This window comes from Delphinus delphis, chromosome 10, assembly GCF_949987515.2.
Source record: "Delphinus delphis chromosome 10, mDelDel1.2, whole genome shotgun sequence".
Lineage (NCBI taxonomy): Eukaryota > Metazoa > Chordata > Mammalia > Artiodactyla > Delphinidae > Delphinus > Delphinus delphis.
Genome location: NC_082692.2, coordinates 92,167,116 through 92,194,979, shown reverse-complemented (window position 1 = coordinate 92,194,979; position 27,864 = coordinate 92,167,116). Strand labels below are relative to the sequence as shown.

Here is a 27,864-nt window from a genome sequence, read left to right as displayed (position 1 = left end):
TTGAGGGATGTAAGGAAGGTTTAGGTAAAGTGGAACTTCAACAGAAGGAAAGATTACTTGTAGCTGGGAAGATCAGAGAAAGCTTCATGGAGAAGGGACTACTTGTCATAGGCCTTGAAGAATGAGTAGGATTTATGAGATTAGGAAGGGGCATTGCAGGCAGAAGGAGTAGCAGGAGTAAAGGAATAAAGGCATGTGTAGAGAAAAGAGTATTTTCATGTTGGATAGAGGTCAGGTTCATTTCATTTTTCAGGAATTGTAAACAATGAAGGAATTTTGCAGAAATCCAAAGAACATGCTGTCCTTTCATTTTAAGAAACATTTTTGAACACTGAGTACGTGCACAGTGCTACATTTGCCAATTTGGGGAATGTACCATGAAGAAGACATAGTGTCCAAGGAGAGCTTCCAATCCAGTAAACAAAGAACTGTATACACCGAGAAATTAATAAGAACTATAAGAATGTTAAGATGGAATTATATGAGCAGTGAGGAGAACCACACTCGCTGCTTATTATGCTGTTTTTCTTTTTGACTCTTGGTAATATTGTTTGCCCTTTGGAAAAAGTGTTTTGAAGGATCCATTCTATTTTTTTTTTCTAAAGCTGTCAGTGATGGTGCTTCCAGAATAAGATATTCAGTTCATGTCCTGCCTTCAGTTTAATTTGTTTTTATCTTTCTGGCAAAGGGTCCCAAAGTATTTTATATAAGTGTGATATTAAAATAATGAGAGGGTGTTTGCAGGCTGATATAACCAATCTTCAGAGTGCCAAGCAGTCAGTCTTTCATTTTTTCCAGGTCTAAAAACCTATCTTATTTCCTCCAGACACCTGTTCTTCGCCTACTGGGAGCCCGAATCTTCAAAATTTGTTCTTAAAACCATTATAGCTACTTGGTGAAAAAAAATGTATCCGTGGACAGTAGTGAGTTGCCCAAATTGACTGTTATAAATAAGGCTTGGACCTGATTATTATAGTGATTATTCAGATTTCTTTTGGCTTTTTCACTGGCAGGAAAGAAAATAATCTGGTCAACAATAAATTTAAAAATTAAAGAAAAAGAAAATGCAATATAGTAAAACTCTAACATTTTATATATTCAATTATCTTTAGCTAAATTATGGAGTATGACCATATGACCTTCCTGTTTTTTAACAAGAATGGCCTTTAACTGACATGTTTTCCTTAGGCTTTTTTGGCCAGTGTTTTAATGAAGTTTTGCATGATTTTGTATTCAGAAGCCATTCTTTCATTAAACCTCACTAGCATTATCTGAGCTTAATCTGGGATATACTTTACAGTCAGTGATGAAAGGTCTAAAGTTAGCAGAAATTATATATTTATTGGTGTTAATGATAGCATGAATAAAATAGTTTGGAACATCTTAGCTTCCTAATAATAACTATCACTACCCGATATTAACTAGGCCTAGCATAAGCACTAGATCCTCTCATCAAAGAAAATTGTGTAAATGACATCATTTTGAAGAGAATAAAACATAGTAGTTGATACTTTGGAGGGTTTCTGCCCAACTTGTTGAATATTTCATTTCTGAGAACATGCCACCCCTACACAGCCCATCTCTTGGGGTGAGCTCACTGCAGTCATATTTATATTACACAACCCCTAAGCCTTGGCCCAGACTTTTGACCTCTGGATGCACACCTGATTCAAGCTAGACCAATCAGATTCACTTGATTAGTTGCGACCAAGAAACAGCTAAAACTATTTATAATTTGGAAGCCGAGAGGTAGCTTTATTCAGTATATTGATAAAGAAGCAGAGAAAAGTCAGTCTTCCAAGAGAAAAATAGAGCAGATGAGTAACAAGGAGAGAGGACTTTTTAGTTCTTGATGCCTGTTCATTTCTTGTTCCAGTCACTTTTTGATTCACACAACATATTCATATTCTTATAACAAATTCTTTCTTTGGATTTAGGTTAAGTCAGTGTTTTCTGCTACTTTAGTCAAAGAATTTTGACCAGTGAAAATGATGGCATTATTACAGGCATACTTAGGAGATATTGCGGGTTCATTTCCAGGCCACTGCAATAAACTGTATATCACAAGTGAGTCACACGAATTTTTTGGTTTCCCAGTGCATATAAAAGTTATGTTTACACTATACTGTAGTCTATTAAGTGTACAATAGCTTTATTTCTAAAAAATGTACATACCTTACTTTAAAAATACTTAACAGCTAAGAAATGCTAACCATTATTTGAGGCTTCAGCGACTTGTAATCTTTTTGCTTGTGGAAGGTCTTGCCCTGATGTTGATGGCTGGGATTCATCAGGGTGGTTGTGGTGGCTGTGGAGTTTCTTAAAATAAGACAATGATAAAGTTTTCTGCATCGATTGACTCTTCCTTTCATGAACGATTTCTCTGTAGCATGTTATGATGTTTGATAGCATTTTGCTCACAGTAGAACTTCCTTCAAAGTTGGAGTCAGTCCTCTCACATCCTCCAACTGCTTCATCAACTAAGTTTATGTCATATTCTAAATCCTGTGTTGTCATTTCAAAAATCTTCACTGCATCTTCACCAGGAGTAGATTCCATCTCTTCCTTTCAAGAGACCGCTTTCTTTGCTCATCCATAAGAAGAAACTCCTCACCCTTTTAAAATTTTATCAGAAGAATGCAGGCACACCTTCAGGCTCCACTTCTAACTCTAGTTCTCTTGCTATTTCCCCTACATCTATAGCTTCTTCCTCCCCTGAAGTCTTGAACCCCTCAAAGTCATCAGGAGAGTTGGAATCAACTTCTTGGAAACTCCTGTTAATGTTGATATTTTGCCCTTTTCCCAGGAATTAGGAATGTTCTTAATGGCATCTGGAATGGTGAACCCTTTAGAGAAGTTTTTCAGTTTATTTTGCCTGTATCCATCAGAGGAATCACTATCTATGGCAGCTATGCGTTACAGAACATATTTCTTTCTTTTTTTTTTTTTTTTAACATCTTTATTGGAGTATAATTGCTTTACAATGGTATGTTAGTTTCAGCTTCACAACAAAATGAATCAGTTATATATATACATATATTCCTATATCTCTTCCCGCTTGCGTCTCCCTCCCTCCCACCCTCTCTATCCCACCCCTCCAGGCGGTCACAAAGCACCGAGCTGATCTCCCTGTGCTATGCGGCTGCTTCCCACTAGCTATCTACCTTACGTTTGGTAGTGTATATATGTCCATGCCTCTTTATCGCTTTGTCACTGTTTACACTTCCCCCTCCCCATAGCCTCAAGTCCATTCTCTAGTAAGTCTGTGTCTTTATTCCTGTTTCACCCCTAGGTTTTTCATGACATTTTTTTTTTAAATTCCATATATATGTGTTAGCATACGGTATTTGTCTCTCTCTTTCTGACTTACTTCACTCTGTATGACAGACTCTAGGTCTATCCACCTCATTACAAATAGCTCAATTTCGTCTCTTTTTATGGCTGAGTAATATTCCATTGTATATATGTGCCACATCTTCTTTATCCATTCATCCGATGATGGACACTTAGGTTGTTTCCATCTCTGGGCTATTGTAAATAGAGCTGCAATGAACATTTTGGTACATGACTCTTTTTGAATTATGGTTTTCTCAGGGTATATGCCCAGTAGTGGGATTGCTGGGTCATATGGTAGTTCTATTTGTAGCTTTTTAAGGAACCTCCATACTGTTCTCCACAGTGGCTGTATCAATTTACATTCCCACCAACAGTGTAAGAGGGTTCCCTTTTCTCCACACCCTCTCCAGCATTTATTGTTTCTAGATTTTTTGATGATAGCCATTCTGACTGGTGTGAGATGATATCTCATTGTAGTTTTGATTTGCATTTCTCTCATAATTAGTGATGTTGAGCATTCTTTCATGTGTTTGTTGGCACTCTGTATATCTTCTTTGGAGAAATGTCTATTTAGGTCTTCTGCCCATTTTTGGATTGGGTTGTTTGTTTTTTTGTTATTAAGCTGCATGAGCTGCTTATAAATTTTGGAGATCAATCCTTTGTCAGTTGCTTCATTTGCAAATATTTTCTCCCATTCTGAGGGTTGTCTTTTGGTCTTCTTTATGGTTTCCTTTGCTGCGCAAAAGCTTTTAAGTTTCATTAGGTCCCATTTGTTTACTCTTGTTTTTATTTCCATTACTCTAGGAGGTGGGTCAGAAAGAATCTTGCTGTGATTTATGTCATAGAGTGTTCTGCCTATGTTTTCCTCTAAGAGTTTGATAGTTTCTGGCCTTACATTTAGGTCTTTAATCCATTTTGAGCTTATTTTTGTGTATGGTGTTAGGGAGTGATCTAACTTCATACTTTTACATGTAGCTGTCCAGTTTTCCCAGCACCACTTATTGAATAGGCTGTCCTTTCTCCACGGTACATTTCTGCCTCCTTTGTCAAAGATAAGGTGACCATATGTGCGTGGGTTTATCTCTGGGCTTTCTATCCTGTTCCATTGATCTATCTTTCTGTTTTTGTGCCAGTACCATACCGTTTTGATAACTGTAGCTTTGTAGTATAGTCTGAAGTCTGGGAGCCTGATTCCTCCAGTTCCTTCTTTCGTTCTCAAGATTGCTTTGCCTATTCGGGGTCTTTTGTGTTTCCATACAAATTGCAAAATTTTTTGTTCTAGTTCTGTGAAAAATGCCAGTGGTAGTTTGATAGGGATTGCATTGAATCTATAGATTGCTTTGGGTAGTAGAGTCATTTTCACAATGTTGATTCTTCCAATCCAAGAACATGGTATATCTCTCCATCTATTTGTATCATCTTTAATTTCTTTCATCAGTGTCTTATAATTTTCTGCATACAGATCTTTTGTCTCCTTAGGTAGGTTTATTCCTAGATATTTTATTCTTTTTGTTGCAATGGTAAATGGGAGTGTTTTCTTGATTTCACTTTCAGATTTTTCATCATTAGTATATAGGAATGCCAGAGATTTCTGTGCATTAATTTTGTATCCTGCCACTTTACCAAATTCATTGATTAGCTCTAGTAGTTTTCTGGTAGCATCTTTAGGGTTCTCTATGTATAGGATCATGTCATCTGCAAACAGTGACAGCTTTACTTCTTCTTTTCTGATTTGGATTCCTTTTATTTCCTTTTCTTCTCTGATTGCTGTGGCTAAAACTTCCAAAACTATGTTGAATAAGAGTGGTGAGAGTGGGCAACCTTGTCTTGTTCCTGATCTTAGTGGAAATGCTTTCAGTTTTTCACCATTGAGGATGATGTTTGCTGTGGGCTTGTCATATATGGCCTTTATTATGTTGAGGAAAGTTCCCTCTATGCCTACTTTCTGCAGGGTTTTTATCATAAATGGGTGTTGAATTTTGTCAAAAGCTTTCTCTGCATCTATTGAGATGATCATATGGTTTTTCTCCTTCAGTTTGTTAATATGGTTTATCACATTGATAGATTTGCGTATATTGAAGAATCCTTGCATTCCTGGAATAAACCCCACTTGATCATGGTGTATGATCCTTTTAATGTGCTGTTGGATTCTATTTGCTAGTATTTTGTTGAGGATTTTTGCATCTATGTTCATCAGTGATATTGGCCTGTAGTTTTCTTTCTTTGTGACATCCTTGTCTGGTTTTGGTATCAAGGTGATGGTGGCCTCGTAGAAGGAGTTTGGGAGTGTTCCTCCCTCTGCTATATTTTGGAAGAGTTTGAGAAGGATAGGTGTTAGCTCTTCTCTAAATGTTTGATAGAATTCGCCTGTGAAGCCATCTGGTCCTGGGCTTTTCTTTGTTGGAAGATTTTTAATCACAGTTTCAATTTCAGTGCTTGTGATTGGTCTGTTCATATTTTCTATTTCTTCCTGATTCAGTCTTGGCAGGTTGTGCATTTCTAAGAATTTGTCCATTTCTTCCAGATTGTCCATTTTATTGGCATAGAGTTGCTTGTAGTAATCTCTCATGATCTCTTTTATTTCTGCAGTGTCAGTTGTTACCTCTCCTTTTTCATTTCTAATTCTATTGATTTGAGTCTTCTCCCTTTTTTTCTTAATGAGTCTGGCTAGTGGTTTATCTATTTTGTTTATCTTCTCAAAGAACCAGCTTTTAGTTTTATTGATCTTTGCTATTGTTTCCTTCATTTCTTTTTCATTTATTTCTGATCTGATTTTTATGATTTCTTTCCTTCTGCTAGCTTTGGGGTTTTTTTGTTCTTCTTTCTCTAATTGCTTGAGGTGCAAGGTTAGGTTGTTTATTCGAGATGTTTCCTGCTTCTTAAGGTGGGCTTGTATTGCTATAAACTTCCCCCTTAGAACTGCTTTTGCTGCATCCCACAGGTTTTGGGTCGTTGTGTCTCCATTGTCATTTGTTTCTAGGTATTTTTTGATTTCCTCTTTGATTTCTTCAGTGATCACTTCATTATTAAGTAGTGTATTGTTTAGCCTCCATGTGTTTGTATTTTTTACAGATCTTTTCCTGTAATTGATATCTAGTCTCATGGCGTTGTGGTCAGAAAAGATACTTGATACAATTTCAATTTTCTTAAATTTACCAAGGCTTGATTTGTGACCCAAGATATGATCTATACTGGAGAATGTTCCATGAGCACTTGAGAAAAATGTGTATTCTGTTGTTTTTGGATGGAATGTCCTATAAATATCAATTAACTCCATCTCGTTTAATGTATCATTTAAAGCTTGTGTTTCCTTATTTATTTTCATTTTGGATGATCTGTCCATTGGTGAAAGTGGGGTGTTAAAGTCCCCTACTATGAATGTGTTACTGTCGATTTCCCCTTTTATGGTTGTCAGTATTTGCCTTATGTATTGAGGTGCACCTATGTTGGGTGCATAAATATTTACAATTGTTATATCTTCCTCTTGGATCGATCCCTTGATCATTATGTAGTGTCCTTCTTTGTCTCTTCTAATAGTCTTTGGTTTAAAGTCTATTTTGTCTGATATGAGAATTGCTACTCCAGCTTTCTTTTGGTTTCCATTTGCATGAAATACCTTTTCCCATCCCCTTACTTTCAGTCTGTATGTGTCTCTAGGTCTGAAGTGGGTCTCTTGTAGACAGCAAATATATGGGTCTTGTTTTTGTATCCATTCAGCCAATCTGTGTCTTTTGGTGGGAGCATTTAGTCCATTTACATTTAAGGTAATTATCGATATGTGTGTTCCTATTCCCATTTTCTTAATTGTTTTGGGTTCGTTATTGTAGGTCCTTTCCTTCTTTTGTGTTTCTTGCCTAGAGAAGTTCCTTTAGCAGTTGTTGTAGAGCTGGTTTGGTGGTGCTGAACTCTCTCAGCTTTTGCTTGTCTGTAAAGGTTTTAATTTCTCCATCAAATCTGAATGAGATCCTTGCTGGGTAGAGTAATCTTGGTTGCAGGTTTTTCTCCTTCAACACTTTCAATATGTCCTGCCACTCCCTTCTGGCTTGCAGAGTTTCTGCTGAAAGATCAGCTGTTAACCTTATGGGGATTCCCTTGTGTGTTATTTGTTGTTTTTCCCTTGCTGCTTTTAATATGTTTTCTTTGTATTTAATTTTTGACAATTTGATTAATATGTGTCTTGGCGTATTTCTCCTTGGATTTATCCTGTATGGGACTCTCTGTGCTTCCTGGACTTGATTAACGATTTCTTTTCCCATATTAGGGAAGTTTTCAACTATAATCTCTTCAAATATTTTCTCAGTCCCTTTCTTTTTCTCTTCTTCTTCTGGAACCCCTATAATTCGAATGTTGGTGCGTTTAATGTTGTCCCAGAGGTCTCTGAGACTGTCCTCAGTTCTTTTCATTCTTTTTTCTTTATTCTGCTCTGCAGTAGTTATTTCCACTATTTTATCTTCCAGGTCACTTATCCGTTCTTCTGCCTCAGTTATTCTGCTATTGATCCCATCTAGAGTACTTTTAATTTCATTTATTGTGTTGTTCATCGTTGCTTGCTTCATCTTTAGTTCTTCTAGGTCCTTGTTAACTGATTCTTGCAATTTGTCCATTCTATTGTCCATTCTATCTCCAAGATTTCGGATCAACCTTACTATCATTATTCTGAATTCTTTTTCAGGTAGACTGCCTATTTCCTCTTCATTTGTTAGGTCTGGTGGGTTTTTATCTTGCTCCTTCATCTGCTGTGTGTTTTTCTGTCTTTTCATTTTGCTTATCTTACTGTGTTTGGGGTCTCCTTTTTTGCAGGCTGAAGGTTCGTAGTTCCTGTTGTTTTTTGTGTCGGTCCCCAGTGGCTAAGGTTGGTTCAGTGGGTTGTGTAGGTTTCCTGGTGGAGGGTACTAGTGCCTGTGTTCTGGTGTATGAGGCTGGATCTTGTCTTTCTGGTGGGCAGGTCCACGTCTGGTGGTGTGTTTTGGGGTGTCTGTAGACTTACTATGATGTTGGGCAGCCTCTCTGCTAATGGGTGGGGTTGTGTTCCTGTCTTGCTAGTTGTTTGGCATAGGATGTCCAGCACTGTAGCTTGCTGGTCGTTGAGTGAAGCTGGGTGCTGGCGTTGAGATGGAGATCTCTCGGAGATTTTTGCTGTTTGATATTATGTGCAGCTGGGAGGCCTCTTGTGGACCAGTGTCCTGAAGTTGGCTCTCCCACCTCAGAGGCACAGCACTGACTCCTGGCTGCAGCACCAAGAGCCTTTCATCCACAGGGCTCCTTAATTTGGGATGATTCGTTGTCTATTCAGGTATTCCACAGATGCAGGGTATATCAAGTTGATTGTGGAGCTTTAATCTGCTGCTTCTGAGGCTGCTGGGAGAGATTCCCCTTTCTCTTCTTTGTTCTGACAGTTCCCAGGGGCTCAGCTTTGGATTTGGCCCCGCCTGTGCGTGTAGGTCGCCGGAGGGCGTCTGTTCTTTGCTCAGACAGGACGAGGTTAAAGGAGCCGCTGATTCGGAGGCTCTGGCTCACCCAGGCCGGGGGGTAGGGAGGGTCACGGAGTGCGGGGCGGGCCTGCAGCGGCAGAGGCCGGCGTGACGCTGCAGCCTGAGGCGCGCCGTGCGCTCTCCCGGGGAGCCGTCCCTGGATCCCGGGACCCTGGCAGTGGCGGGCTGCACAGGCTCCCCGGAAGGGCGTGTGGCTAGTGACCTGTGTTCGCACACAGGCCTCCTGGCGGCGGCAGCAGCGGCCTTAGCGTCCCATGTCCGTCTCTGGGCTCCGCACTCTTAGCCGCGGCTCGCGCCCGTCCCTGGAGCTCTCTCAAGCAGCGTTCTTAATCCCCTCTCCTCGTGCACCAGGAAACAAAGAGGGACGTAAAAGTCTCTTGCCTCTTCGGCAGGTCCAGACCTCTCCCCGGACTCTCTCCCAGCCAGCCGCGGCGCACCAACGCCCTGCAGGCTGTGTTCACGCCGCCAACCTCAGTCCTCTCCCGGCGCTCCGACAAAAGCCGGAGCCTCAGCTCCCAGTCCCGCCCGCCCCAGCGGGCGAGCAGACAAGCCTCTCGGCTGGTGAGTGCCGGTCGGCCCGATCCTCTGCGCTGGAATCTGTCCGCTTTGCCCTCCGCACCCCTGTTGCTGTGCTCTCCTCCGCGGCTCCCAAGCTCCCCCACTCCGCCTCCCGAAGTCTCCACCCGCGAAGGGGCTTCCTAGTGTGTGGACACTTTTCCTCCTTCACAGCTCTCTCCCGCTGGTGCAGGACCCGTCCCTATCCTTTTGTCTCTGTTTAGTTTTTTCTTTTGCCCTAACCAGGTACGTGGGGGGTTCCTTGCCTTTTGGGAGGTCTGAGGTCTTCTGCCAGCGTTCAGTAGGTGTTCTGTAGGAGTTGTTCCACGCGTAGATGTATTTCTGGTGTATCTGTGGAGAGGAAGGTGATCTCCGCGTCTTACTCTTCTGCCATCTTCTCGGAAGTCCCCAGAACATATTTCTTAATAAGACTTGAAAGTCAAAATTACTCCTTGATCTGTGGGCTGCAGAATGGATGTTGTGTTGGCAGGAATGAGAACAACAATCTTGTGGTACATCTCCATCAGAGCTCTTGGGTGGGAAGGTGCATTGTCAATGAGCAGTAATATTTTAAAAGGAATTTTATTTTCTGACCAAAAAAGTAGTCAGAGTAGGTCTCAACCTACTTAAAATATTCAGTAAACCATGGTGTAAACAGATGTGCTGTCATCCAGCCTTTGTTTTTCCATTTGTAGAGCACAGGCAGAGTGGTTTTAGCATATTTCTCAAGGGTTTTAGGATTTTTGGAATGGTAAATGAGTACTGGCTTCAACTTCAAGTCACCAGCTGCATTAGCCCCTAACAAGAGAGTCAGCCTATCTTTTGAAGCTTTGAAGCCAGGCATTGACTTGTCCTCTCTAGCTATTGAAGTCCTAGATGGCAACTTCTTCCAATATGAGACTATTTTGTCTCCATTGAAAATGTATTGTTTAGTGTAGCCACCTTCAGTAATTATCTTAGCTAGATCTTCTGGATAACTTGCTGCAACTTCTTCATTAGCACTTGCGGCTTTGCCTTGAACTTTTGTGTTATGGAGATGGCTTCTTTCCTTAGACGTCATCAAACTTTTCTTCTGCAGCTTCCTTACCCCTCTCACCCTTCATAGAATTGAAGAGATTAGGCTTTAACTTAAGGGAATGTCGTGGCTGGCCGGATCTTCTATCCAGAACAATCACACTTTTCCCATATTAGCAATAAAGCTGTTTCACTTTCTTATCATTTGTGTTCACTGGAGTAGCACTTTTAATTTCCTTCTAGAACTTTTCTTTTGCATTAACATCTTAGCAAATTGTCTGGCGCAAAAGGCGTAGCTTATCTCATCTTTCTACATGCCTTCCTGACTAAACTTAATCATTTCTCGCTTTTGATTTAAAGTGAGAGATGTGTGACTCTTCATTTGAAAGCTTTGAGGTCATTGTAGCTTTATTAATTGGCCTAATTTCAATATTGTTCTATCTCAGGGAATAGGGAGGCCAGAGGGGAGGGAGAAAGATGGAGGAATGTCCATTTAGGGAGTAGTCAGAACACACACATTTAGCAGTTAAGTTCACTGTCTTATTTGGGTGTGTTTAATGGCACCCCCAAACAATTACAATAGTAACATCAAAGGTCACTGATCATAGATCACTGTAACAAATACAATAGTATTGAAAAAGTTTGAAATATTGTGAGAATTACCAAGATGTGACACAGAGACATGGTGTGAGCAAATGCTATTGGAAATATGGCGCCGATAGACTTGCTTGATGCAGGTTGCCACAAACCTTCAATTTTGTAAAAAACACAATATCTGCGAAGCTCGATGAAGCGAAGTGCAGTAAAATGAGGTATGCCTCTATTACCATTATTATTATTAGAAAGTTTGGGCTGTATAATCAGCTGCTATTGCTCTGTACAGAAGTTGATGTTATGAATTTTTGTTCATTTAAAAAGTTGGTAAGCTATGCTTTTTTAACACTTTGTCTTGCTGATGTGTCTTCACTAAAGAACGTCTCCTCAAAATAATGTGAATAAAAATTTACATCAAAAAGTAGTAAAAAATATGAAATTTCTGTCTAGTGGAAGGGATAATAATATAGCGATAATAGCTAGTAGTTATAGTACTACTATATGCCCAATATTGTAAAAAGACAGCAAAATAGAAAGTAAACTGGACAGAAAAAATGTCTTTTTAGTACCTAAGGTTTTATGTCAGAGTATACTGCATGTGGATCATTGTGCAATAAGAGACAATATGGCAATTGATTAAAATAAGTTGAGAGTTATATTTTACAAAATCATGATCCTGTGTTACTTATGCTTTCCAAAGGATAGTAGTTTATGTTTTTGAGTTTGGACTGCTAGTAAATATATGTTTTCAGCAGAATAAAAAGCTTGCCTCTTGTCCGATGTTTTTATCATTGCATCGTGGTTTAATGAAATCCATAATTTCTCTCACTGATATGACAACAAAAAACATCAAGATATAATCACAATCAGAATGTTGTTAGTGTAAGTACTTTAGTTGTAAAGTAAATACCCAGGATTGATGATTATAGAATATTAACTCATAAAAGTATGCAATCAAATGGGGATTGTTTGATAATAGGTGTAGAGGTGAAAGAAGCCAATTATGTATGTATTTAACCTAAAATGTATCAGCAAGGAATAATTTCACTCACCAAAGACCTATGATCAAATTTGTTATCAGGTGTGTTCAACTGTTATTACCAAGGCTATGACAACAGACTTGCTCTGTTTTCAGCTTGATCTAGAAAGGCATAGCCTTTCAATGAGTTATGTTCACACATTTTTATTTTGACTTAGGAAGGAAGCTTTGCTTATTACCTATAAGGATACCACCTGTAGGCAGAACATCTTTTTCTTCTTTTTCTTTGCCATGCTGAGTGGCCTGCAGGATCTTAGTTGCCTCACCAGGGATCGAACCCGGGCCTTGGCAGTGAAAGCACCAAATCCTAACCACTGGACTGCCAGGGAATTCCCCATCATGTTTTTTTTTTTAAAAGTACTAGATGTTTCCTCTCCCCATTTATAATGAAGTACAGGGGCCAGCCTCTTCTACTTGTAGTTTTGAAAGGAAAGATGTGTATCCTTTGAAGTTTAGTACCACAAATGTCCTGCTACAGAGAAATTTACCCAGAACATTTAAGCCCAGATCTACAAGGGTCTATAGGATAATTTCATCAGATACCCCCAAGTATCATCTGAGATTAGAATTCTTAGAATTTCAGCTTCTAAATTTCAGCTTCTTGTAATTCCTCATTTCTTAACTTTCTAGACTCCTATTAGCATTTTTTCTCTAGTTATCTTCCCAGCTCCAATTCTGGTATTTGGAAGGAGAAAGGAAATGAATCCGAAGGACACAAAAACTAATGCAAAGAATTCTACTCAAGTGCCCAAGACTAACTTGGTTAAAGTAGCTCTGGGGAAATGCTGATGATTCATACTTATTTTTAGACATTTCAGCCAAAATTTGGTGTGAAAAGAATCCTACGGAGTAAAAAACCTTTTTGTTTTCCATTTTCTCAGTAAGAGTTAGTGTGTTAAAGTCTACGTTGTTGCTATGAGTAGGTGGATCTTTGGGTATGAACTGAGGGGTACTATGGAGATTCTTTTTCTCTCCCCACACTCATAGTCCAGAAGGACCTTCCCCAGTGTCTGCTGTAATGCCTGAAACCTCCATCGTTAGAATTTTTCCCATTTGTGGTAAGCATTGCTTTCTCCTTGCAGTGCTCTTTCAGAACTCCAGTATTCCTGGGAGAGAAAAAAATGATAAACACATATATGTCTTATCATATTGCTTTCCTTCATGATAAGGAGATAACTTGGGAGGCCTGAGAACTTAGAGGAACTGTAGAGGAGGAGAAAAAATTGCCAAACAGATCAAATGAACATTTATTGAGCACTTACTAGATTCTTTAGCAATGTTCAAAAATTTCTGTGATGATAAAAATGTTCTTTCCAGCCACATGTGATTATTGGTTACTGGAATATACCTAGTGTGCTGTAGAACAGATTTTTAAATTTTATTTAACTTTAATTAATTTAAATTTGATTTAAATAGCCACATTGGGCTTCCCTGGTGGTGCAGTGGTTAAGAATCCGCCTGCCAATGTAGGGGACACGGGTTTGAGCCCTGGTCCGGGAAGATCCCACATGCTGTGGAGCAACTAAGCCCCTGCGCCACAGCTACTGAGCCTGCGCTGTAGAGCCCGCGAGCCACAACTACTGAGCCCATGTGCCTAGAGCCCATGCTCCACAGCAAGAGAAGCCACCGCAATGAGAAGCCCGCCCACCACAACAAAGAGTAGCCCCCGCTCGCTGCAACTAGAGAAAGCCTGCACGCAGCAACGAAGTCCCAACAGAGCCAAAAATAAAAATAAATAAATAAATTTAAATAGCCACATGTAGTTAGTGCCTGCTGTATTGGACAGCACATTTCTAGGCAATATACTAAATACTATATACATTTCTCATCTAATTTCAACTCCATGAAGTAGGCAATATTATCTCTGTTGTACAAGATTCAGGAATTGAAGTTCAGATAAATTAAGTAATTTTTTTCACATACCCCACATGTATGAGTGGTAGAGTGTGATTTGGGCCCAGGTCTGAAACTGCCTCTAAAGACAAAGTTTCTCACCATTTGTTTTGAAAAATCTTAGCCATATTCAGAAACTGCCTTTCTTCCAGCTGCTATGGAGGAAATAAAGGATTAGAAATAACGGGATTAAAAATATATATACAATTTTTATTTGAAAATATAGTAATTTACGTAAGTAAGGGCATTATTTAACTTGAGAGTTTTTTTTTGTTGGTGGTGGTTTCGTTTTTTTTTTTGTTTTTTTTTTAGGTCTGTGCCCTTGGGCTTTGTAAAAACAATAGATAATTATTCTGCCTCAAAAGAAATCTTCATCTCAGTGCTGGGTCTCCTAGTCCTGAAGCCTGACTACTGAGAACAGTCTCTTAGGCTACTGAGGTCTCTGCCTTGTGACAGTCAACTCCTATTACTGTGATTTTACTAATTTTGAGTTACCTGAGAGAGGGGGCTGAATAATAGAAATCAATTGCATGTGTGATTCTGTCTCTGTCTTGGTACCAATCAAAGTGTAGAGAAAATCACCAATCTATGAAGGGCCATAGAAGAGATTTCTATTCTCTTTATCTTGTAGGCATTTTAAATAAGTAAATGGAGGCAACAAAATTCTCTATTCCTGTGCCACTGAGAAGAGGCAAAATAGGTGGCTGTTTGAATGGCAGAACCTTTCAGCTTAACAATAGAAGGCTAAAAGTTTATTTTTATGGGAGATCAAACTTTCTTTGTAATAGTAGGAGGGTTTTTTTCGTGTCATTCTAATTCTAACTCTTCCACTGCCAGTTATATATTATAACTACACTATGTGGTTAATAAGTGACTGGTTGTATCTTGCAGCTCTGAATTTCCTTCTCTAATTCTGATTCTAGCTTTAATCCCCTCAGTTGGAAAGTCTCACCTTTCATTTAGCTGTTCCCTTGTTATTTATTTATTTATTTATTTGCGGTACGGGGGCCTCTCACTGTTGTGGCCTCCCTCTCCTGTTGCGGAGCACAGGCTCCGGACGCGCAGGCTCAGCCGCCATGGCTCACGGGCCTAGCTGCTCGACGGCATATGGGATCTTCCTGGACTGGGGCACGAACCCGTGTCCCCTGCATAGGCAGGCGGACTCTCAACCACTGCGCCACCAAGGAAGCCCCCCTTGTAATTTTAATTTGCAGTGTTTTTTTAGTCAAATATTTTTAAAACCTATTTGCTTTAGTAAAGTTTTAGCTCTGAAAGATGATATTTTATATTCTGGAATTCACCCATGACCTCAGCTTAGAGGAACATTGAACATAATGTGCTTTTTTACAGAGCCTGAAAATTACAGAGTTGATGACACGGGAAACCACTTCTCTCTGAAGATGAAATCTGTGAGTCTTCTCATCACCTCTTAGCAAATTAATTAAGTTTTCCTCAAAAGTGGGTTTTTTGTTTTTACTTGGTAAATTAAACAGGAAGTTCAGATTGTGTTTTCTAGACCCTAGATTTTGTAGGTATTTGTTGCTGGGACTTTTGTCTTAATGAAGTCTGGCAGTACCTCTTTAGGTGAGACAACTAATTTTACCTTTGCCCTGGCACTGAGTCCAGCCATCTGCTCTCTGTCTGTATTCAAACACAAAGAGAAAATACAAAGGATAGCTGACTTGGTGGTGACAGCTGTTGGCAAAAAGAATCATTGTGTTTGACAGTGTCCTTTGGAAACAGACCAGGAGGTGAATCAAATACAATGTATTGCTTCATCTTACAGATGCCTGCAGGCTAGTTAGAATTTTAATTTCTGACTCACCCACCTTATTTCTACTTCTGGAGGAAGTCCCTCCTGTCACACACTATGTCATTGACATGGTCTTGGATAAGGGTAGACCAACATCGCAGTAGATATTTCACTAAACAAAGTGCTTGCATCAGCCAGTGCCTTGTGGGTGTGCTATTTGTTTCAGCCTCTGTATTTTTAAACCAGAAATGGACAGGATTTGTATATTCTAGGGCAAATGGTCATCTTAGTTTTATTACTAAGCCAATATTTTACTTTTTCCTCCATTAAAAAAAGTCTCTGTGTAGCTAAGTAAGGAAAAACTTATATTAGATGAATAAATTTACATTTGAGCAATTAGAGTTTTATTCCAAACCATCTGGAGTAAATCATTTTCCAGTCTGTTTTTGCAACTAATTAGAGCAAAACCAAAAAATTGAAACAACTAATTAGTTGCAATTAATTAGTTGTTTCAATTTTTTGGTTTTGTTTTTTAGCAAGCAAATGAAGCTATAGCAGATCTTTAAACAGTTATTGGAAGCAGCCTTATAGCTAAAGAAACACCATATTAGGATTGCAGTGAGGTAGGTAAAGAGATATGAGGGTGACATCAACCTTAAAGGATAAGGATATCTCTTGTGTTCCTTTTTGGAAAGTGTCTGGAATTCATGATAATTTGGTTTTCAACTTTGTGCTTGGAAACTTAATTTTGTCTTTTCCTAAAGGAAAGGGCCAGTGAAACAGGAGCACAGGATCAATGAAAGATGTGGTAAAAAGCTACTTTATTTTGTTTCCTTGGAGAAATTTAAAAAGCTTATTCGCTAAACATGAAACCAAGTTATCTATTATTCACAACAAATGTTTTCTGGAACAAAGTGAGGCATAAATTATATATTTTGCATTATGAAATAAACTAAAAAGAACAAGGAGAAAGGGAGGCACTTTAGACTGAATCAGAATGGGAGAGAAATGCAGAAGGAAACAAAGATCTGTATCTATATCTCTCTAGATCTATACTTATCTAGAAAATATATCTAGAATTTTTATCTAACTGAATATTACTAGAAATTTTCGAGATAAAATCTATGTATCAATTGATTTAGAGCAGGAAGAGGCAAAGAAAAAAAGTCTGGGTTATTTATAAGTAAAGAGCTTATGTTCCTGGTAATGATCTGTCCTATTGTTAACCTGGGACTGCTATCAGTGTTAACATATCTTAAAATATTCCATTGAAATTCTTGATTTCATTTGTCATTTAACAACTGAGTATTTATTGGGGGATTTACTACTTGCAAGGCACTGTGATGGGGTATGGAGAATGATTCTAATATTTGGTTGGCACACACGATATGCCAGACACTAGACACAGCCTTTTATGTGGGTTATTTTGTTCAGTCCTTACAGCAGTCTTGAGGTAGGAGCTGTCCCACCTCTCCTCACTACATATTACAAGTAGAGAAAATGAGGTGTGGAGAAGTTAAAGATGATTAAAAATATATTTTTTAAAGTATCTTGATTTGTGGTGTTTCCTGATTTCTGTTATATAAATGTACCTACCATGACCAATTTCAAGCTACCAACAGTTTAACAAATGGTTTGCAAAATTTCTGAGTATTAAACTGTTGGTGAGAGCAGGTGTGAGCCCGTTTCAGTACACATTGTCTACATGTCCTCAAAATACTTACAGTGAGTATAAGACTAAGTAATGCCAGCTAGAAAATAAGAGGAACCAGATAAGGTGGCATGGAAGTTTAGAGCAGAGATGCATTTTCATTTAGCCATTTTCTTGTAATTGTAATTTGCAGTTAGAGATGATTCTATGATGCCGACATTTAAAAAAATTAACATTGGTTTTATTCGTTAGAATTATTAAATTCAACCCAAAGTGCATATCTATATAACATTATAAAAATCTGTCCTCTTGTTAAACGTTTGAAAATTCCTCAGTCTATCATATTTTACAACAGTTACTTGTTTTTAAACTACTCTATTTTCCAGCAAAGATCTAAAATATCATAAAATAACATTTTTAATATTTTAATATTAATTGCAATTTCATGTTTAAACCAAATGAAAATAATCTTCTTGTGTTGCATACAGAACAATTGCTTTCTGAATTTTCTCTCATATATCCCTATGAGATCCCATACCATTCACATTCATATTTGTTCATTTAACAAATATTTATTCATTACGTGAATGCTTATTAACTGCCTCCTGTGAGCATGCTGCGGTGCTAGGCCATAAGTTTGTATATTCACTGTCTCCAAATAAGGGTGAGAGATAGGCAAACAAAAATATTTAAGTCAGAAGTTGGTCAAAGTTATAACAGAAGTAATACCCAGAGTAAAATTACTTACAGGTAGTCTATAATTTGGTGATAAATAAAATGTTTCATGAATAATGGTGGGAACATTTATTTATTCATTTATTTATTATTTATTAATTTTTATTGGAGTATGGTTTATTTACAATGTTGTATTAGCCTCCACTGCACTACAAAATGAATCAGCCATACACATACAGATATCCCCTCCCTTTTGGATTTCCCTCCCATTTAGGTTAACACAGTGCATTAGGTAGAGTTCCCTGTGCTATACAGTATGTTCCAATGATGGGGACATTTAAAATGCATTTTGAGTAATGGGTAGGATGTGAAGATGTGGAATTAGGGGCAGAAGAACTGAAGGCGGTAGGAAAGCACGAATAACCACTGTTCAGTGTTTTCTATCCTCTCATTCTTAAAATGTGCTTTTGGCTCTGAAAAAGCAATACCCTAACAGTCCACGAGGTGGTAGGATAACTCTATCCTTTTCTCCATTTAAATGCAAATAATAAAATACTCATTTTACTTAAGCTGGACAAGATATTTTTCCTCTGTTGAAACTAAGAATTTGCAAATACTTGCAGGAATTGTGATGAGGAGTTTCAGAGAAATGCTTCCTTATGCCGTGATATGGTTAGATTCACATTTATATGCAATCTAAGAGAAATTCACATTCGACGTATAACTTCTCTAGGTATGGAATTCTAAGGTGACTGAGTGAATAATTTTGACAGATATAAAATACTATGCAGAGGTACTAAACTTGGAAACATGTTTTATTTGTTTGAAAGCTAAGAATTAGGTTTCTAAGTTTCAGTGTGATTAAAAAACCAAAACCAACATAATTTAAATTTATTCACCTGGTTTGAATGGTTAGATGTGCCAGTCATTATGACATGTATGATTCGTGTATTTTGCTTATATCTGGGTCTCATTATATCTAGATCTGCCAATAGTTGCAAAAATGCAACTCAGTCAATTATAGTATAAGTTTTAAAACATGTTGTTGTTTTTATCAATACAATTTACTTGATGTTAGAATCATTTCTAATAACAAATATTCATTTGTAGCATTTGTTCATTTAGCTATTCAACACATGTTTATTGGGAACCTGTTGTATGTTGGCCATTGTGCTAGGTGCTATTAAATTAAATTAATTAAGTTTCATGTTTGGTTGCTTTATTTTTTATTTTATTTTATTTTATTTTTTGCGGTACGCGGGCCTCTCACTGTTGTGGCCTCTCCCGCTGCGGAGCACAGGCTCCGGACGCGCAGGCTCAGCGGCCATGGCTCACGGGCCCAGCCGCTCCGCGGCATGTGGGATCCTCCCGAACCGGGGCACGAATCCTTGTCCCCTGCATCGGCAGGAGGACTCTCAACCACTGCGCCACCAGGGAAGCCCCGAGTTGCTTTATTTTTTAAATTAACTTTAGTGTTTAGAACAGTTATAATTTTACAAAACAAAATGTGAAGATAGTACAGAGTTCCCATAAACCCCCATCCAGCTTCCCCTCTTATTAATACTTTACATTAGTAAGGTATGTTTGTTACAACTAATGGACCAATATTAACTAAAATACATATTGTATTCATATTTTCTACTAGAGAATGTTATTAAAAATGAACATCTGGGCACTAGGTGTGCTTCTTGCTTCTGGAGTGTTGTTGATGTTAGGCCCTCTCAGATGACAGAGCAAGAGAATATATGTATATTTGAGTTAGTATACATACATACGTGTGTGTATGTACATACATGAATTCATACTGGTTTTTCCATTTCTAATCTAGTACCACATGGATCATTCATTCACATGTCTCCTTCCCTGCGTATCTTTATTTATTTATAAATTTATTTATTTATTTTTGGCTGCATTGGGTTTTCATTGCTGCGCATGGGCTTTTCTCTAGTTGTGGCGAGCGGGGGCTACTCTTTGTTGCGGTGCACGGGCTTCTTATTGTGGTGGCTTCTCTTGTTGCAGAGCACGGACTCTAGGCACGTGGGCTTCAGTAGTTGTGGCTCCTGGGCTCTACCGAGTGCGGGCTCAGTAGTTGTGGTGCACGGGCTTAGTTGCTCCACGGCATGTGGGATCTTCCCGGACCAGGGCTTGAACCCGTGTCCCCTGCATTGGCAGGCAGATTCTCAACCACTGCGCCACCAGGGAAGCCCAAGTTGTTTGTTTTTTTGATGTTGAGTTGTATGAGTTCTTTTTACATTTTGGTTATTGACACCTTATCGGATATATTGCAAATACTTTCTCCCATTCAGTAGGCTGGCTCTTCATTTTATTGATTGTTTCGTTTGCTGTGCAAAAGCTTTTTTGTTTGATGTAGTCTCATTGTTTATTTTTGCTTTTGTTTTCCTTGCCTAGGAGACAGATCCAAAAAAAATATTGCTAAGACTGATGTCAAAGAGCATACTGCCTATGTATTCTTCCAAAAGTTTTATGGTTTCAGGTCTTACATTTAAGTCTTTAATCCATTTTGAATTTATTTTTGTATGTGGTGTGAGAGAGTAGCCTGGTTTGATTCTTTCACTTGTAGATGTCTAGTTTTCTTGACACCATTTATTGAAGAGGCTGCCTTTTCCCCATTGTATATTCTTGCCTCCTTTGTTGTAGATTAATTGCCCAGAAAGTGTGCGTTCATTTCTGGGCTCTCTATTCTGTTCCATTAATCTATGTGTCTGTTTTTGTGTCAGTATCATATTGTTTTGATTACTGTAGCTTTGTAGTATAGTTTGAAATCAGGGAATGTGTTGCCTCTAGCTTTGTTCTTTCTCAAGATTGTTTTGGCTACTCATGGTCTTTTGTGGTTCCATAAAAATTTTAGAATTATTTTTTCTAGTTCTGTGAAAAATGTCATTGGTATTTTCATAGGGAATGCCCTGAATGTATAGATTGCCTTGGGTAGTATGGTCATTCTAACAATATTAATTCTTCCAGTCCATGAACACAGTATATCTTTCCCCCTGTTTGTGTAGCCTTCCATATTTTTCATCAGTATCTTGTAGTTTTCTGAGTATAGGTCTTTTACCTCCTTAGATAGATTTATTCCTAGGTATTTTATTCTTTTTGGTGCAGTTGTAAATGGGATTGTTTTCTTAATTTCTCTTTCTGATAGCTAATCGTTAGCATATAGAAACACAACAGATTTCTGTATATTAATTTTTGTATCCTGCAAGTTTTTGAATTCATATGTTCTAATAGCTTTTTGGTGATGTCTTTAGAATTTTATATATATATATATAGTATATAGTGTCAGGTCATCTGCAAAAAGTGACAGTTTTACTTCTTTTTCTCCAATTTGGGTTTCTTTTATTCCTTTTTCTTGTCTGATTGCTGTGGCTAGAACTTCCACTATGTTGAATAAAAGTGGTGAGAGTGGGCATCCTTGTCTTGTTCCTGATCTTAAAAGAAATTCTTTTATCTTTTCACCATTGATTATGGTGTTGGAAGCGGACTTGTCATATATGGCCTTTATTATGTTGAGGTATGTTCCCTCTATACACACTTTGTTGAGAGGTTTTATCATAAATGGATGTTGAATTTTGTCACTTTTTCTCCATTTATTGAGATGATTATGTGATTTTTATTCTTCAGTTTGTTAATATGGTGTATCACATTGATTGATTTGCAGATAATAAACCATCCTTGCATCCTCCCTGGGGTAAACCCCACTTGGTCATGGTGAATAATTCTTTTAATTTATTGTTGAATTTGGTTTACTAATCTTTTGTTGAGAATTTTTGCATGTACATTCATCAGTGATAATGTCCTGTAATTTTCTTTTTCTGTGGTGTCTTTGTATGGTTTTGGTATCAAGGTGATGCTGTTAAGTTTGGAGGCATTCCTTCCTCTAATGTTTTAGAATAGTTTGGGAATAATAGGTGTTAACTATTCTTTAGGTGTTTAGTAGAATTCATCTCTGAAGCTGACTTGACCTGGTCTTTTGTTTTTTGGTAGTTTTTAAAAATTACTTATTCAACTTCATTACTGGTAATTGGTCTGTTGTATTTTCTATTTATTCCTGATTCAGTCTAGGAAGATTGTGTATTTCTAGGAATTTATCCATTTCTTTTAGGTTGTCCAATTTGTTGGCACATTATTATTCATAGTAATCTCTTATGACTGTATTTCTGTGGTGATGTTTGTAACTTCTTGTCTTTCCTTTGTGATTTGTTTATTTAGGCCTTCTCTCTTCTTTTCTTGATGAGTCTGGCTAAAGATTTATCCATTTTGTTTTATGTTTTTGAAGAATCAGCTCTTAGGTTCATTGATCTTTTCTATTTTTTTAGTGTCTATTTCATTTATTTCCTCTCTGATCTCTATTATTTCCTTCCTTCTACTAACTTTAAGTTTTGTTTGTTCTTCTTTTCCTAGTTTTTTTAGGTGTAAGGTTAGATTGTTTATTTGAGATTTTTCTTATTTCCTGATAGGTATACTTGTATCACTATGAACTTCCCTCTTAGAACTGCTTTTGTTGCATCACACAGATTTTGGAACATTGAGTTTCCATTTTTAGTTGTCTCCAGGTATTTTTTGATTTCTTCTTTGATTTCTTCAGTGGTCAATTGGTAGTTTAGTAGCATACTCTTTAGCCTCTACCTGTTTGTGGTTTTCTGCAGTACTTTTCCTTATAGTTGATTCCCAGTCTTATACCACTGTGGATGGAAAGGATGCTTGAAATGATTTCAATCTTAAACTTATTGAGATTTGTGGTGGTCTATCATGGGATCTATCCTGGAGAATGTTCCATGTGCACTTGAAAATAATGTGTATTCTGCTATTTTTCAATGGAATGGTCTATATATACATCTATTAAGTCTATCTGGTATGATGTGTTTTTAAGGCCAGTGTCTCCTTATTGATATCCTGTCTGGATGATCTGTTCATTGATGTATTTTCATTATTAAAGTCCTTTACTATTATTTTCTTCCTGTCAATTTCTCCCTTTATGTTTTTGCTTTATGTATTTTGGTGCTTATATGTTGGGAGCATAGATATTTACAGTTCTTACATCTTCCTGTTGGATTGATCCCTTGATCATTATGTAACGTCCTTCTGTGACTCTTGTTATAGACTTTGTTTTACAGTGTTTTGCCTTTTATCAGTATTGCTACCCCAGCTTTCTTTTTGTTTCCATTTTCATGGAATACCTTTTTCCATTCCCTCACTTTCAGTCTGTGTGTGTCTTTACCACTGAAGCGTGTCTCTTGTAGGCAGCATATAGATGGGTCTTGTTGTTTTTATTGTTTCGGGTCCATTCAGCCACTCCATGTCTTTTGCTTGGAGCATTTAGTCCATTTATGTTTAAAGTAATTATTGATAGGTATGTACTTATTGCCATTTTAATTGTTTTCAGGTTTTCTTGTAGTTCTTTTGTTGTTGTTGTTCTGTTCTTCTTTTGCTTTTTCCCCTTTACATTTGATGACTATTTTGTGTTATATTTGAATTCTCTTCTCTTTTTTGTGTGAATGCATTTATTATAGATTTTTGTTTGTGGTTACCATGAGGTTCATATATAACAACATTTATAAATGTATTTGAGGGACTTCCCTGGTGGTGCAGTAGTTAAGAATCCACCTGCCAGTGCAGGGGACACGGGTTTGAGTCCTGATCTGGAAAGATCCCACATGCTGTGGAGCAACTAAGTCTGTGCACCACAACTACTGAGCCTGCGCTCTAGAACCTGCAAGCCACAACTACTGAAGCTCACGTGCCTAGATCATGTGCTCCACAATAAGAGAAGCCACCACAGTGAGAAGCCAATGCACTGCAACAAAGAGTAGCCTCTGCTCACCATAGCTAGAGAAAGCCCATGCACAGCAACGAAGATCCAACACAGCCAAAATAAACAAATAAACAAATAAAATTTAAAAACAGTAAAAAATATATATATATGTGATTATTTTAAGTCATTGATTTCCTAAGTTCAGACACATTCTAACAACCCTGCATTTTACTCTCCAACCATGTTATTGTTTTTACATCATATTTTACAGCTTTTTTGTTTGCGTATCCCTTAACTACTGATTGTGGATATAGATGATTATACTACTTTTGTCTTCCTACTAGTTTTATAAGTGGTGGATTTACTATCTTTACTGTATATTTACATTTATCAGTGGGATTTTTCCTTTCATAATTGTCATATTTGTAGTTGTAGTCATTTTTTTTTCCTCTTATAGAAGTCCCTTTAACATTTCTTGTAAAGCTGATTAGTGGTGCTAATCTCTTTCAGCTTTTGTTTGTCTATAAAACTCTTTATTTCCCCTTCAAATCTGAGTGATAGCCCTGCCAGGCAGATTATTCTTAGTTGTAGGTTTTCCCTTGCATCACTTTGAATATATCATGCTACTCTCTCTGGCTTGCAGTTTCTGCTGAGAAGTCAGCTGATACTTTTGGGGAGTTTCCTTATACATGGCTAGTTGCTTTTCTCTTATTGCTTTTAAGATTCTCTATTTATCTTTAATTTTTACATTTAAATATATTGTGTCTTTGTGTGGACTTCTTTGGGTTCATCTTGTTTGTGACTTTTGTGCTTCCTGGACCTAGGTGTCTGTTTCCTTTTGCATGTTGGGGATATTTTCATCTATTATTTATTTAAATGAGTTCTCTGCCCATCCCCCACCTTATCCTTCTGGGACCCCTAAGATGCAAATCCTTGATGTTGTCCTAGAGGTCTCGTAAACTGTCCTCACTTTTAAAAATTCTTTTTTCTGTTCAGCCTGGGTGATTTCCACTATTCTGTCTTCCAGTTTGCTGATCCATTCTTCTCTATCATCTAATCTACTCTTGATTCCTTCTAGTGTATTTTTCATTTAGTTATTTTATTCTTCACCTATGCTTGATTTTTAAAAATATTTTCTAACACTTCGTTGAGCTTCTCACTGTGTTCATACATTCTTCTCCTGAGTTTGTTGAGCATCTTTCTGATGATTACCTTCAACTCTTTATTGGGTAAATTGCTTATCTCCACTTTGCTTTGTTCTTCTGGGGTTTTGTTTTTTTCCTGCTTGGAACTTATTTCTTTGACTTCTCACTTTGCCTGTTTCTTTTTGTTTATTTCTATATATTAGGTAGGTTGTTTATTTTCCCAATCTTGAAGTGGCCTTATGTAGAGTTCCTATGGAGCTTAGTAGCACACTCCCCTCTAGCCACCAGAGCTATATGCTCTAGGAGTGTCCCCGATGCTGGCTGCGTGGACCCTTCTGTTGTGGGACTGATTACTGTGTGTGCACTGGTAGGCAGTGCTGGCTCCCTGCTCAGTTGGCTGCCAGGTTCTCCCTTGTATGGTGACTGCTGGCCTGCAGATGGGCAGGGCTGGGTCCCAGGTTGGCTGACTCTGGTGCCTAAGGATCCAGGGCTAGTGCTGGCCCACTGTTGGCCAAGGCTGGATCCTGGGGTAGCTGGCTGCAAGCCTTGGGAGATGGGCAGTGCTAGGTGCTATTTTAAATGGTCATTTATTGCACATTGTGCTCTAGCTAGAAACTTTACAACTAGACATTTACCTTGTATGGATGATAGCACCAAAGAAGATGGGTTTAAGTTAAGAGAGATGGTAGTTCCAGTCTATAATAGTGTAGGAAGTACTGGAATGAATGATGGAAAGTGGGTATATGTGGGAGGGTGGTACTTCCCAGGAAATCTTCAAGAACAGGTGAGGCGTAATTAAGGCCTATACTTGCAAGAAGGCATGTATTTAAGCCCTGTCTCTTAGGTTCCTTCCAGTTTTATTTCAAGTTTCTAGATGTTGGAGCAGTAATGCGAGAATATTCCCTTAACACGTCATCTGTGAATGACCAATGTACACCAAAGTGGCCGAATATGCTCCTTGTTCTCATTGATCATTTCCTCAGTTTCATAGGATAGGCCTGACGATTTAATTAGGCAGGAAATGTGGGGCATGTTTTGGGAACTGGAAACTGCTTTTTAAGTTCTAAGACGGGAAGGAGAGCTGTAGATTCCTGACCCCCATGCCCAGGTGAGAGTGTCCTGGCCTCCAGCTGCTCTTTTACCACCAGTCTGAGTTTTACAGGCTTCCTTTATGTCACTATCCTCCTCCCCATCTGCACCTCAACTCCCAGTTGTTGTTTTTCACCTAGTTCAGTTCTGGCTTCACTGGGATAAGGTTAAAATAGCCCTCCCTCTGAATGTGATGTTATTGCAGCCCACCAGGAGAAAGTTATGCTGCATACTTTTTCTGCTACAGAGCTGAATAGCAATGAATATTGGGATAGCACTGGTAGGAAGAACAAAAAGCACTCTATGGGCCTGAGGTTCTTCTTGATTCTCATAGATAAATACTAAATAAAAAAGGAGTAAAGTAAAGGGAGATTTGCAAAGTTCCAAAACCATTCTTATTGGTTAAATTTAAAGTTAAATTTTTTTTTACAAACAGAAGGCTGCGTAACTTCTAGTTTTTGAATGAGATGATTATATTGCAACACTAAGCTAGGTTAGCAGGACTAACTAGATGCTAACCCTACAGGAATAGCTCACTGTTTTGGGATGGAGGCCAATCATAGTTCAGTTAACCCTTGAACAACATAGTTGTTAAATAGCACAAATCCACTCATCAGCAGATTTTTTTCAGTAAATATGTACTACGGTACTACATGATCCAATTTGTGGTTGTGTGACTCCATGGATGTGGAACTGTGGATACAGAGGACAGACTCTGCAGTTATATGTGGATTTTCAACTGCATGGGGGGTGGGTGGTTGGTGCTCCTAACAAGCTCATTGTTCAAGGGTCAACTGTAATTCTTTCAGAATCCTTCCCAGAAGTTTTAGAGTGTTTATTTTTTAAGTGGAAAGACATACAGAGCAATAATTTCTGCTTCTTAATTCTTTGCCTGAAGCCAATGATATTTTTGTGCTACGCCAAGAGGGAAATTCTGTCTATACATAGTTTCTCTGCTTGTCAGTACTATTTGCGTACTGCCCAGATATATTTGCCGAGATTAGGAAACTGGCATTTATGCATCAATGATGAAGCAATTAAGAACCTGGTTATATCATTGGACGTAATAACCTCAGCTTTCCTGGGGGTTTTCTGATGAAGTCGTTCTAAATGGTCACAAACCTGTATTGAAAATAGCAGGTGCCTGAACTCTTAGGGGTCATTATTTTGCTTTTATACAGAATCATCTTTAAATTTTTCATGCCATCGTAGAGTTGGGAAAGGGAGCTCAGAAGATGAGGAGAAAAGAAAGCATGTACGTCAGAGCAGCACTGTGAATTATCCAAATCCATGAATTATCAGAAAGACTTCCAAAATCATCCTATTTTCCTATACTGGATGATTTGCTAATTTACTTTAAGCTCTGCTTAGTTGATAATAATGGAATTTTCTAACCACAAGCAGCTGGCTAATGCAGAACTAACCAAGGTGACAAGGAAAAGCGCTCTATGTTTTAAATCTGTTGTTCCCAAAATGCACTGAGGCACCTTGGAGAGCCTAAGGGGAGCTCACAGGGGTACTGCAGGTTATTTTAAATATTCCAGGGGAACACAGTATACTCAACATCTGTGCAAATTATTAGCTCTACGGTAGTTCAGTTTCAACCTTAGATCCTGCTATATTCCTTTTGATTAGGTCTTATCTTTGTGAAGTTGGGTTTTGGTGATTACTGTGATAAAAAGCAAGTACCAGTGACAATCAACAGGAAGTTAGAGTGAGTTTTCAACCTGATTCTAAGGTTTGAGGAGTTGTGTAGTGACCAGGAGGCACACACATCTCATTAGTAAGTAACCGTCCTTAAGAAGAAAATTAAAAAAAATTCAAGTTATGTGAATTACCCTTCCAAATGGCTATTAAG

The 27,864-nt window shown here is 38.1% G+C and overlaps 1 protein-coding gene across 4 annotated transcripts in view; it reads left to right on the top strand.

The window, feature by feature from the left end:
* The window catches only part of CRBN (cereblon), a 959,169-nt gene that overhangs the window by 3,562 nt on the left and 927,743 nt on the right, over positions 1 to 27,864 (top strand). For all 4 annotated transcript variants that reach the window (XM_060022931.1, XM_060022930.1, XM_060022929.1 and 1 more), the window contains one exon: positions 15,274 to 15,332. The gene's annotated coding sequence lies outside the window, so the exon portion shown is untranslated. Of the gene's footprint in view, positions 1 to 15,273; positions 15,333 to 27,864 lie in introns of those variants that run through there.